We start from the raw sequence: 11,630 nt of genomic DNA, 5'->3' as shown, positions 1-11,630 counted from the left end.
CTCAAAAACCAGAAGGCTTTGGTGGGGGGAGAGGGGGCAGGGACAGGAGAAAGGTTTGAACCCAAGCTCCTCCGGCAGGCCCAGTTTCATAGGTGTGTCACCTGCATGGAGGCCCCACATTTGGTTAAATGCTCTGCTGTCAGTGCCTTGAGATTTTTTTTTTTTTAAAGAGAGTGAGTGGGAGTGGGGGTGGGTAGGGGCAGAGGGAGGGAGAGAGGCTTAACAGACTGGACACCCAGTGAGAGCCTGACTTGTGGCTCAGTCTCATGACCCTGAGATCATGATCTGAGCCAAATCAAGAGTTGAATGCTTAACCGACTGAGCCATCCAGGTGCCCCAAGATTCCTAATAATTGTGACAAGGAGTTCCACGTTCTCCTTTTGTGCTGGGCACTGCAAATTATGTGGCTGGGCCTGTTTTCTGGCTCAAAAGTCCATGCTTTCTCCCACTATACAAACTACCTTCTAAATGGCCACAAAAAAGCATTATTGTTTCCTCCCTCCGTGCTCCGCAGCACTTTGCATTCCACTGTCTCAGAGCTTATCTTGTTTTAATCTGTGACCCACAGCCAGATTTGGGGATGAGTGACAAGTGTAGTTATTGTGGTATGCTGATGTATAAAATGATGCTTATCACTGGAACGAATTCAAAAACTAGAAAGTGGCCACCTCCAGACTACTGCCCTTGAGGGGAAATTTGAAAAACAACAAAACTCCTTTCCAAAGCAGACCTGTAGCCCTGGCGAATTTTTTCTGCAACATCCACAAGCCGTAACCCTAAAGTGAAAGTCAGCAGGACAGAGATTTTAAAAACAAATAATGTGTGAATAGTGCTGTGTAGATAGTGTGATCTTTTGTGTTATGTTTTTGTAATCTCAGTGTGCCTCTAAGGAACTTGTTTAGTTAAAAAACAGAACAAAACAAACAAAAAAACCATCGTGAAAGAGAGCTAGAAAAGGAAGGAGAGCTATAGAAAAGGTGAACTGACCGGGCTGATGTTTTCATACTCACTCTGCTTCCATTAGGGAATATTCATTCGGGTTAATTTGTTTTTAGTAAGGTATTAATAAAAAATTTATTTCTTCGCAACTCCACTGTATTAAACAGCTATTTATTTATTTATTTATTTATTTATAGGCTCTACACCCAGCATGGGGCCCAATAAGGGGCTTGAATTCATGATACTGAGATCAAAAGTCTGATGCTCACCAGACTGAGCCACCCAGGCACCCCAGGTTAAGTAGTTCTTTAAAGAACACTGAAGGAGTACCTGCCTAGGCACTTGCTGTTCTATACAGGCCTTGTTGACCCAGATACCTCTGGGTGGAAGGGGATGCCTATTGGGTAAGCCATCGACAGTGCCGGCTGCACCACATCTACTGAGACTAACAGAACCTTATCAAGCAGGGAGTCTTTTTTTATCTTGGTCTCCTAAAAAAAGTTGGAATTTTGGGGAGGGGGCCAAGAATTGGCTTTTCTAATCATGTGTCCATCTCCCTAAGGAGAAGCTCAATTTTATTTTCTAAACACTAAAAACATCTGATTAAATTTAAGGGCCCAAGGCTGTACAGATGAGTCTTGCTACCTGACGCAGTTCTCTCTAAGCCTTCTGTTTATTTCACTTTGAAAAAATTAATCCAAGAAAACTTTTCCCTTGGACAGATCTCCCTGGTCATTCAGTACACATTTAACTGACCACAGTGCCCCCTTCCTCAACCACCTCACTCCTCAGTTCTACAAAGGGACTCATCTTAGCTATTTGCCAGACTGTGCCTATTGAATGCTCTAATCCACTCTTATTTGTACTAGTTTAAAATAATCTTCTCTTTCATGTTTGAGATTGTTCATTACAGCATTGTTTGTAATAGCAAAAGATTGGAAACAGCTTAAATACCATCAATAAAGCACTGGCTAAATAAACTGTGGGCCCTTTATACTACAGAATACATTGCAAATGTATTTTTTAATTAAAAAAACAGGGGCACCTGGCTGGCTCAGTGGGTTAAAGCCTCTGCCTTTGGCTCAGGTCATGATCCCAGGGTCCTGGGATTGAGCCCTGCATCCGACCATCTTCTCGGCAGGGAGCCTGCTTCCCTTCCTCTCTCTCTGCCTGCCTCTCTGCCTACTTGTGATCTCTGTCTGTCAAATAAATAAATAAAATCTTAAAAAAAAAACAAAAACAAAAGAAAAAGAAAGCTCTTTATGTATGGATATGAAAATATCTTCAGGATACAAGTAGGGAAAAAAACCAAACAGGGTACAGAATAACACCTGTAGCATACTGCCTTCCACATAAGGGGAAAAGAGGAATAAGAATGCAAACATATATTTAATTCCTTGTGCTTAAATACATATTGAAAATAATAAATACTAATAAAAGTGGTTATTAGTAGTATGCAGGGGTATGGGGACTGGAATGGTGAGGGATAGAACTGGGAAGGAAACTCAGTATATACCTTTATATGTCATTTGACTTTTTTTTAATTAACATGTATTATTTGTTTCAGGGTATGGGTCTGTGATTCATCAGTCTTACACAATTCACAGTGCTCACCATAGCACATACCCTACCCAATGTCCATCACCAGCCACCCCATCCCTCCCACTCCTCTCCCCTCCAGCAAACTTTGTTTCCTGAGATTAAGGGTCTCTTATGGGTTTTCTCCCTCTCTGGTTTTGTCTTGTTTCATTTTTCCCTCCCTTCCCCTAGGATTCTCTGTCTTGTTATTCAAATTCCTTATATCAGTGATATGATACATACATCATATGATAATTGTCTCTCTCTGACTTATTTCACTTAGCATAATACCCTCTAGTTCCATCCACATCATTGCAAATGGCAAGATTTCAATTTTTGATGGCTGTATAATATCCCATTCTATATATATACCACATCTTCTTTATCCATTCATCTGCTAATGGACATCTAGGCTCTTTCCACATGTTAGTTATTGTGGACATTGTTGCTGTAAACATTCAGGTGCATGTGCCCCTTCAGATCACTACATTTGTATCTTTAGGGTAAATACCCAGTAGTGCGATTGCTGGGTCATAGGGTAGCTCTATTTTCAACTTTCTGAGGAACCTCCATGCTGTTCTCCAGAGTGGCTGCACCAGCTTGCATTCCCACCAACACTGTAGGAGGGTTCCCCTTTCTCCGCATCCTCACCAACATCTGTCATTTCTGACTTGTTAATTTTAGCCATTCTGACTGGTATGAGGTGGTATCTCACTGTGGTTTTGATTTGTATTTCCCTGTATTTGACTTTTGAGCCATCTGAATGTATTACCTATTCAAAAAGACAATATAATTAAAAACAAAGAATCTTCCACCTAACTGTTTAACTTCCTAGTAAGCTCTGTTTCTATGTAGATGACTCAGAAGGCCTGCAGATTTTTCTCTCTCCAAGAGTTAAGTAGACAAGACATATTTTATATAGAGCCAAATATGGCCTGACAGATTTAGGTCAGGCCATTCGATTGAAAGCTGCTGCATTCACAAATGTTCAACAACATATGGCTAATAACAATTTCTTTTCCCACGCTGAATGCCTTCTAAAGATGACTATTTCTCTCCCGAATTTAAAGATTTGAATGTATTAACTTTTCTCATGGATTTTCTTATGTCTGTGTGACATGAATTTTAGATCTTAGAAAGAGTATTTTCTCATATATTAAAGCCTTTAGGCTGGTATTGGTTTTGCCCTAAACAGACAAACAAGAGATGGTAGAGGGTAGGGCAGGCTAAGCCATTCTGACCTTTCCATTTTAATGAGTTATTCATCTAATGTACCTCATTATTTATTGAGAGCCGTTAATTGGCCAGCTACTGTACCAAGTTCTGGGACACAATGTGAGCAAGGCAGAGACCTTATCCTCCCTGATTTTGCCTCCTGGTGGGTGAAGTGGCAGTTAAGCTAAAGCCTGTTAAATGTGGTAAGAATTGCCCAAAACAAGAGATGAGGAAAACAGTAGACTATGGTAGCTTGGCAGCCTTCAGAGCATGTCCTGTTGCTGGTAAGAAACTGCCTTTCCCAGTAGTCAAGCCACCCAGGGCTGCAGACTAAGCAGTCACAGCAGACTCTTACCACAGACCCTGCAGTCAGATTAATCTCATTATACTCACATCCATGTTTACTTCCGTCCCTGCCAGAAGTCTGAGCCTTCATAATCTGGCCCAGTCCTCCCCCCTGCCTCCATCCCCACTCAAATCCTGCCATTAGGTCCTTTGAAAACCTAGATCTGTGATCAGAAAACTACCAAGGTATTAGTGCAGTGAATGAAGGAGTGTACTGTCATCAGACCGTCTGGTCATTTACTGGGGGACCTCATACTGGATGAAGCTAGAGAACAGAGCTAAAACTTTCAGTGAATGAGAGATATGACCAGAAGATGGCATGAATTTCACACTGGTATAACCATAAAGAGAAAAAAATTATCTGAATTTAGGAAAGAGTTTTTTTTTTAATATTTTATTTATTTATTAGAGAGAGGAGTAATAGCACAAAGGGAGAGTGAGAGGGAGAAGCAGACTCCCTGCTGAGTGCGGAGAGCCTGATGTGAGGCTCTGTCCCAGGACCCTGAGATTATGACCTGAGCTGAAGGCAGACGCTTCACCAACTGAGCCACCCAGGCATCCTAGAAAACAGCTTTTTAAAGGAATATCCTTAATTGGCAATATTCCAAGGAAAAATAGAATCACAACTGAATCTTAGTAAATTTTATTTATTAGTTTTATGGTTAGTTGTAATATTAGCATTATTTTAAAACTATTATATTTTAAAACTTTTTAAACTATCATATATATGAGTTTTGTATGTGATATGTATGAGAGAGAGAGGCTAATGCAAAACTAATTATATTCGTGTTGCTAGGCACAAAATTTTCAGTGTGTATGTTAAGATAGTAAAAAGTAGAGTAAAGCATTTGATGTTAAATTTGAATAAAAAATATCAGTCTAAATCTATGGGCAGTTTTTCTTTGAAAAAATAGATATGCCCCAGCTCTTTCAACTGAGAGGCCTAATTTCAGTGACAGTCTGATATGAGCATCCCTCAGGCCCAGTTTGTGGCCTCCAAAAACCATTTTCCATTAAAACGAAGAAGGACTCTTTGGAGAAAGGGCTAATTCCAGATCTGTAACTGGAAACGTACACAATGAACCTGATACAGTTAGCTGTACCAGAAAGCAAGTAAACTGTCAAAGACTAACACAGTTCTCTTAACAAGACCTGAGAGCCAAGTTAGAGAGGTTCCCAACGGCTAAAAATGAATAATTCGAGTCAAAAATAAATGCAATTGAGTGAAACAAAACTGAATATTTTAAAATCTGTGAGTTCATTATGATACATAAAAAAGACAAACAGTAGCAATAATAAAAACAACAACAAATGCAAAGCTCATTCGTTACTAACTGAAAAGTCGCTATTAAAAGGAATTAATTGATCATTTATCTTACTTTTCCTGTTCCCTGTATTTTAGGGTGACAAAATGGCCCTATGTGATGAATCATAGTTGTTTTTCAGAGACTCCCAGGTCATTAAAGGAATAAAAGAAGTTAAAAGGCATTATTTTATAACCCCTAGTGAAATAATTTATTCAGGCACTGATCATCATTAGATGAAACTATTAGGAGAAAGGTTAACGGAGACTCTTACAAGGGAGGAGGAATTAGAGTGTCGCCATTCGAAAACTCCATCATTCTTGGTATCACTAAAAACAGGAAAGCTAAACATGCATGTGCTGTCGGATGCCTGTGAATGTGCACATTTTCTTCTGGCCATAAATGTGGAACCTGAAGCAAAGTAGGCCTGAAAGTAATTTCCCACTTACAGGACCGATGGGGCTAATGGGAGAAGTAAAATGGCACCACAAGAAGGCAAACAAACAAATCTGGAATATGGGACAGTCAGCAAAACAACTGGCCTGGTTTCTTCAGTCAAATGGCACTGGGGAAAGGGGTGAAGGGGACGCCGTCCTAGACGAAAAGAGAATTAAGAGACATACCAAGGAAATGGAATGCATAGAATTGTTTGGATCCTGATTTAACCAAGCCATCTGTAGATAGAAATTTGTGGAACAACTGAATATTGACTGGGTTCAAATGATACCAAGAAATCCATAGTAATGTTACTGGTTGCAATCATGACATTGTGGTTATAGGAAAAAATGACCTTAGAGTTAAAAATGCACAGTGACACATGTAAGGATAAAAATGACATGATTTCTAGGGGCACCTGGGTGGCTCAGTCAGGTCATGATCCCAGCATCCTGGGATTGAGCCCTGCATCAGGCTCTCTGCTTGGCAGGGAGCCTGCTTCCTCTCCGTCCTCCCTGCCTCTCTGCCTACTTGTGATCTCTGTCTGTCAAATAAATAAATAAAATCTTTTTTAAAAAAATGACATGATGTCTAGAATTTTTACCTTAAAATACTTGAGCAAAAAGAGGCAGGGAGATTACATAAGTTTGGCAAAATCTTGATAGTACTTAAATCTGGATGAGGAATATATAGGGATTCGGTATACTCTTTACTTTTGCCTATGATTGCAAATTTTAAATATTTAAAAAAAGATTTTAAAAGGGCTGAGGTTTCTGAAGGAATGAAGAGAAATAATTTGGAATTGGCAATAGGAAACTAGGGGAGCTCAGCCAAGTTTCAGCTCTGGGGTGCCTGGGGTGAGAGATGAGGAGTGGAGTTCGTCCTATCAGCACATGAAAAGTCCTGCTTTTGCCCTTCTAAATCTCTGTCCCTGACTTCGACATCTACTGTCCCTTCCCCCTAAAGCAGTAACTCTCAACTTCAGTGGCAGCAACTGTGGGGCTTGATTAATTGGGAGACATCCCAGTACTTTGTTACTATTTTAGTTGATTACAAATATTGGTCATTTTTAAAGAAAACAAATCTGATTCCAGATTAATCCACGGTAGTGTTACTTTCATCCATTTGCATTTAGAAATGCTTTCTTGAGAGGAGGACAAAGGAATGGAAATATAGCTAGCACACTGGGGATTGCACATAAACCATGCAAATATGCAGTGCTTGTAAACATAATCCTGCGATGCCCAAACACTGTCAATCCCACAGTCTTCAATTTTCATTCAGAAATAGCTTCTCATGGTTTTACTTCCTGCTTCTCACAGTTTATACTTTCATGGGTGAATAGGCAAACTAGATTAAAATGAGCGTTTGGGCCTCTGTTGCGCTATTATCCAACCCTGATTTACCTGCATTCCCTACCATCTCTGCTCCAATCCTCTGCCATAGAAAATCCAGTAAATGCAGGCATTAGTGCTGAAGTCACGGTCTTCATAGAGGACTTGATAGATCGGTATTCATCATCTACTTCAATCCCTCTTTTTTTTTTTTAATTTTTTTATGTTAATAAACATATAATGTATTTTTATCCCCAGGGGTACAGGTCTGTGAATCGTCTGGTTTACACATTTCACAGCACTCATCATAGCCCATACCCTCCCCAATGTCCATTTCCCCACCACCCTCTCCCGTCCCCCCTCCCCCCCGCAACCCTCAGTCTGTTTCTTGAGATTGAGTCTTTTATGGTTTGTCTCCCTCCCAATCCCATCTTTTCATTTTTTCTTTTCCTACCTCCTCCCAAACCCCCCCACCTTGCATCTCCACTTCCTCATATCAAAGAGATCATATGATAGTTGTCTTTCTCCAATTGACTTATTTCGCTAAGCATACCCTCCTCTAGTTCCATCCACGTCGTCGCAAATGGCAAGATTTCATGTCTTTTGATGGCTGCATAGTATTCCATTGTGTATATATACCACATCTTCTTTATCCATTCATCTGTTGATGGACATCTAGGCTCTTTCCACAGTTTGGCTATTGTGGACATTGCTGCTATAAACATTCGGGTGCACGTGCCCCTTCGGAGCACCACGTTTGTATCTTTAGGATATATACCCAGGAGTGCAATTGCTGGGTCATAGGGTAGCTCTATTTTCAGTTTTTTGAGGAACCTCCACACTGTTTTCCAGAGTGGTTGCACCAGCTTGCATTCCCGCCAACAGTGTAGGAGGGTTCCCCTCTCTCCGCATCCTCGCCAGCATCTGTCATTTCTTGACTTGTTAATTTTAGCCATTCTGACTGGTGTGAGGTGGTATCTCATTGTGGTTTTGATTTGTATTTCCCTGATGCCGAGTGATGTGGAGCATTTTTTCATGTGTCTGTTGGCCATCTGGATGTCTTCCTTGCAGAAATGTCTGTTCATGTCCTCTGCCCATTTCTTGACTGGATTATTTGTTCTTTGGGTATTGAGTTTGATAAGCTCTTTATAGATTTTGGATACGAGCCCTTTATCTGATATGTCGTTTGCAAATATCTTCTCCCATTCTGTCAGTTGTCTTTTGGTTTTGTTAACTGTTTCCTTTGCTGTGCAAAAGCTTTTGATCTTGATGAAATCCCAATAGTTCATTTTTGCCCTTGCTTCTGTTGCCTTTGGCGATGTTCCTAGGAAGAAGTTGCTGCGGTTGAGGTCAAAGAGGTTGCTGCCTGCATTGTCCTCAAGGATTTTGATAGATTCCTTTCGCACATTGAGGTCCTTCATCCACTTTGAGTCTATTTTCGTGTGTGGTGTAAGGAAATAGTCCAATTTCATTTTTCTGCATGTGGCTGTCCAATTTTCCCAGCACCATTTGTTGAAGAGGCTGTCTTTTTTCCATTGGATATTCTTTCCTGCTTTGTCGAAGATTAGTTGACCATAGAGTTGAGTGTCTATTTCTGGGCTCTCTATTCTGTTCCATTGGTCTATATGTCTGTTTTTGTGCCAGTACCATACTGTCTTGATGATGACAGCTTTGTAATAGAGCTTGAAGTCTGGAATTGTGATGCTACCGACTTTGGCTTTCTTTTTCAATATTCCTTTCGCTATTCGAGGTCTTTTCTGGTTCCATATAAATTTTAGGATTATTTGTTCTATTTCTTTAAAAAAAATGGATGGGATTTTGATAGGGATTCAATCCCTCTTTTAATGTGCTTTTCCCCCTATTAAAAAAATGGAAAAGCTGTAACAAAAGAAACACAGGAGCAAACTCTATTTGCCAGATTCCTCTGCAGCGCAGTTATATTTGGAAGATGCAAATGAGGCAGGGGCCCTCCCCTTGGTCCACCTCCCTCCCCGCTTTGGCTGTTGTTGCTGCCAGGCATATTCTTAGAAACACTGGGTATTTCTGCAACAACATCCCTATATTCATTCACTAGTTTTATGGGATAGAGTTTTATATATAGCTAGCCTCCAAGATAGTACCTGATGATTCTTGTCTCCTAGTATTCAATTCTCGTGTAGTCACCTTTCACAGGGAGTAAGGTCTGTGTGACAAATAGATTACTACAGAAGTGATTGTATGTGACTTCTGAGGCCGGGTCATAAAAGACATTGCTGCCTCTTCCTTGGTGTCTGGGACCATTCATTCTGGGGGAAGCCAGCCACCATGCAGTGTTGACATTCACACAACCTATGGAAAGGCCCACATTGGAAAGGGACCTGAAGTTTTCTCCAGATATCTCAGAGGTGGATATCTAGCCCCCGTCAAGCCCACAGATGACTGCATCTCCAGCCAAAATCTGAATTCCATGAAAATTCCAGAGCCAGACTGCATAACAAAAGGACTTGAAAATTTCTGACCAACAGAAACTTCAAGAGATAATGTTTATTATGAGTTTAAGCCACAGCCATAAGCAAATATCTACTGTCATTTTAAGATTTTGGGTAATTTGTTAGGCTGCAATAGATAATTAATACATGGGGTTGAGAGTGTGGGCAGTAGTCATGCACTTGGACCCAAATCCCAGTTTTCTATTTTACCACTTTCCCAATTGGGGCAGAGATAGCAGGTCCCTATCAGGCCTGTTTGGCTACTTTGTACTGAGAAGCATTCTTGGTCATGCAGCCTAGTGCCTACTCCTCCAGTCCTCACAATGACTTTATGTGCACACATTCTCAGCATTACAAAGTTTTCTGCTTAAAATAGCCAGGTTGGTTTCTCCATCTGAAATTAACAGCGAAACACTAGAGACATTCCTGTTAAAGTCAGAAATAAGACAATTGACAGTATTATTTAACATCAAGGCGGAAGTCAAGATCAGTCAAGATAATAAAAGGAGTATTGCAAAGGAGGAGGCAAAACTGTTATTATATATAATAAGGTGATGTAACTGTCTACCAGGAAAATTTGAATGAATAAATTGAAAATAAAAACTATCAAGAGTTTTCAGTGGAATAATCAGTAAAAAATTTAAAAAGATCAAAGAGATTTCTTATGCAGCAACAATAACCACTTAGAAAATATAAAGAAATAATGCAGCCCAGTAGCAAAAAGTGCATAAGATAACTTGGAAAAATAAACTAATAAGTTCAATGCAATGTCCATGAAAATTCCAGCTCTTTTTGAACTTGGAAAAGTTCATGTTATGATGTTATCTGGAAGGTTCTTTCTTTATTCTAGATACCATAGGCTATTTATTTTATTTTATTTTTTTGCCCCTTGCAGAATTGTTGTCTTTTAGTTGAGCTTTGTGTTATGCCTTCCACTGAAACTGGAGACCTTCATTTATTCATTCAGCAAATATTTATTGAAGTCTAACCTGTGGCAGGTACTATTCCAGATATTTGGGATCTATCAGAGTCCAACTTTCCTGGCATTTGATTTCTATCTAAGAAACAACTGTATAAACATAGCTAGTCATTGAGGCTATTTGCTACTTTATTCAGTATCCCAAAGAGAAGTTTCTTAAGACTATAGAACTGGAAAAGTGGCTAAGGAATTCATATAAAGTTTACTCATGAGCAAACAAAGTAAAGTTTCTTCTTTTGATTTGCCATGGAAGCTTAGTTTATTATTAGCTCAACTTGAGTAACTGTAGATTTTATGTCTATCTTATTCCAATACAAAATTTCCCCTCTTTGGAACCCCTTATCTTCCTATTTCACCTAGATTTTCACTGGCCTTACTTTTTAAAATTTTGAATTTTTTTGTTTCATTGTATTTTACTGTACTTCTGAACTGCTTCAAGTCTCAAATACCTTGTAGAATTAGAGGAACAATATAACACCAAGAAGAAACAGAAATATCCAGAATGTGGTGCATTTTTAAAAAATTTTTATTTATTTACTTGAGGAAGAGAGAGTGTGAGAGAGAGCATTAGAGGGGAAAAGGTAAGAGGGAGAAGCAGACTCCCCACCAAGCTGGGAGCCAGATGCAGGACTGGATCCTGGGACTCCAGGGTCATGACCTGAGCAGAAGGCAGTCGCTTAACCAACTAAGCCACCCAGGCGCCCCAGAATGTGGTGCATTTTTAAGACAACTAACTGCTCTTGTCTCCTCAAAAAGCCAATATTAAGAAAAGCTAAACAATACAAGGGACTATTTTAGACTGAGAAATGAGGGAAAGAAAAACTTTATAAAAACATAACCAAATGCAGTAAGTGACACTTGATTGGATCCTGGCTCAAAGTAAAGTATCCTCTATAAAAGATTATTATGAGGAAAGCTAAAGGAATTTGAATATGGCATGGATAATAAATAATGTTAGTAAATGATCGTTAATTTTCTCAAGACCTTATATTAGTGTTATGATTGTGAAAGAGAATGTTATTCTTTTTTTTTT

This window comes from Martes martes (assembly GCF_963455335.1).
Source record: "Martes martes genome assembly, chromosome: 10".
In the NCBI taxonomy this organism is placed as follows: domain Eukaryota; kingdom Metazoa; phylum Chordata; class Mammalia; order Carnivora; family Mustelidae; genus Martes; species Martes martes.
This window is presented reverse-complemented; position numbering follows the sequence as displayed.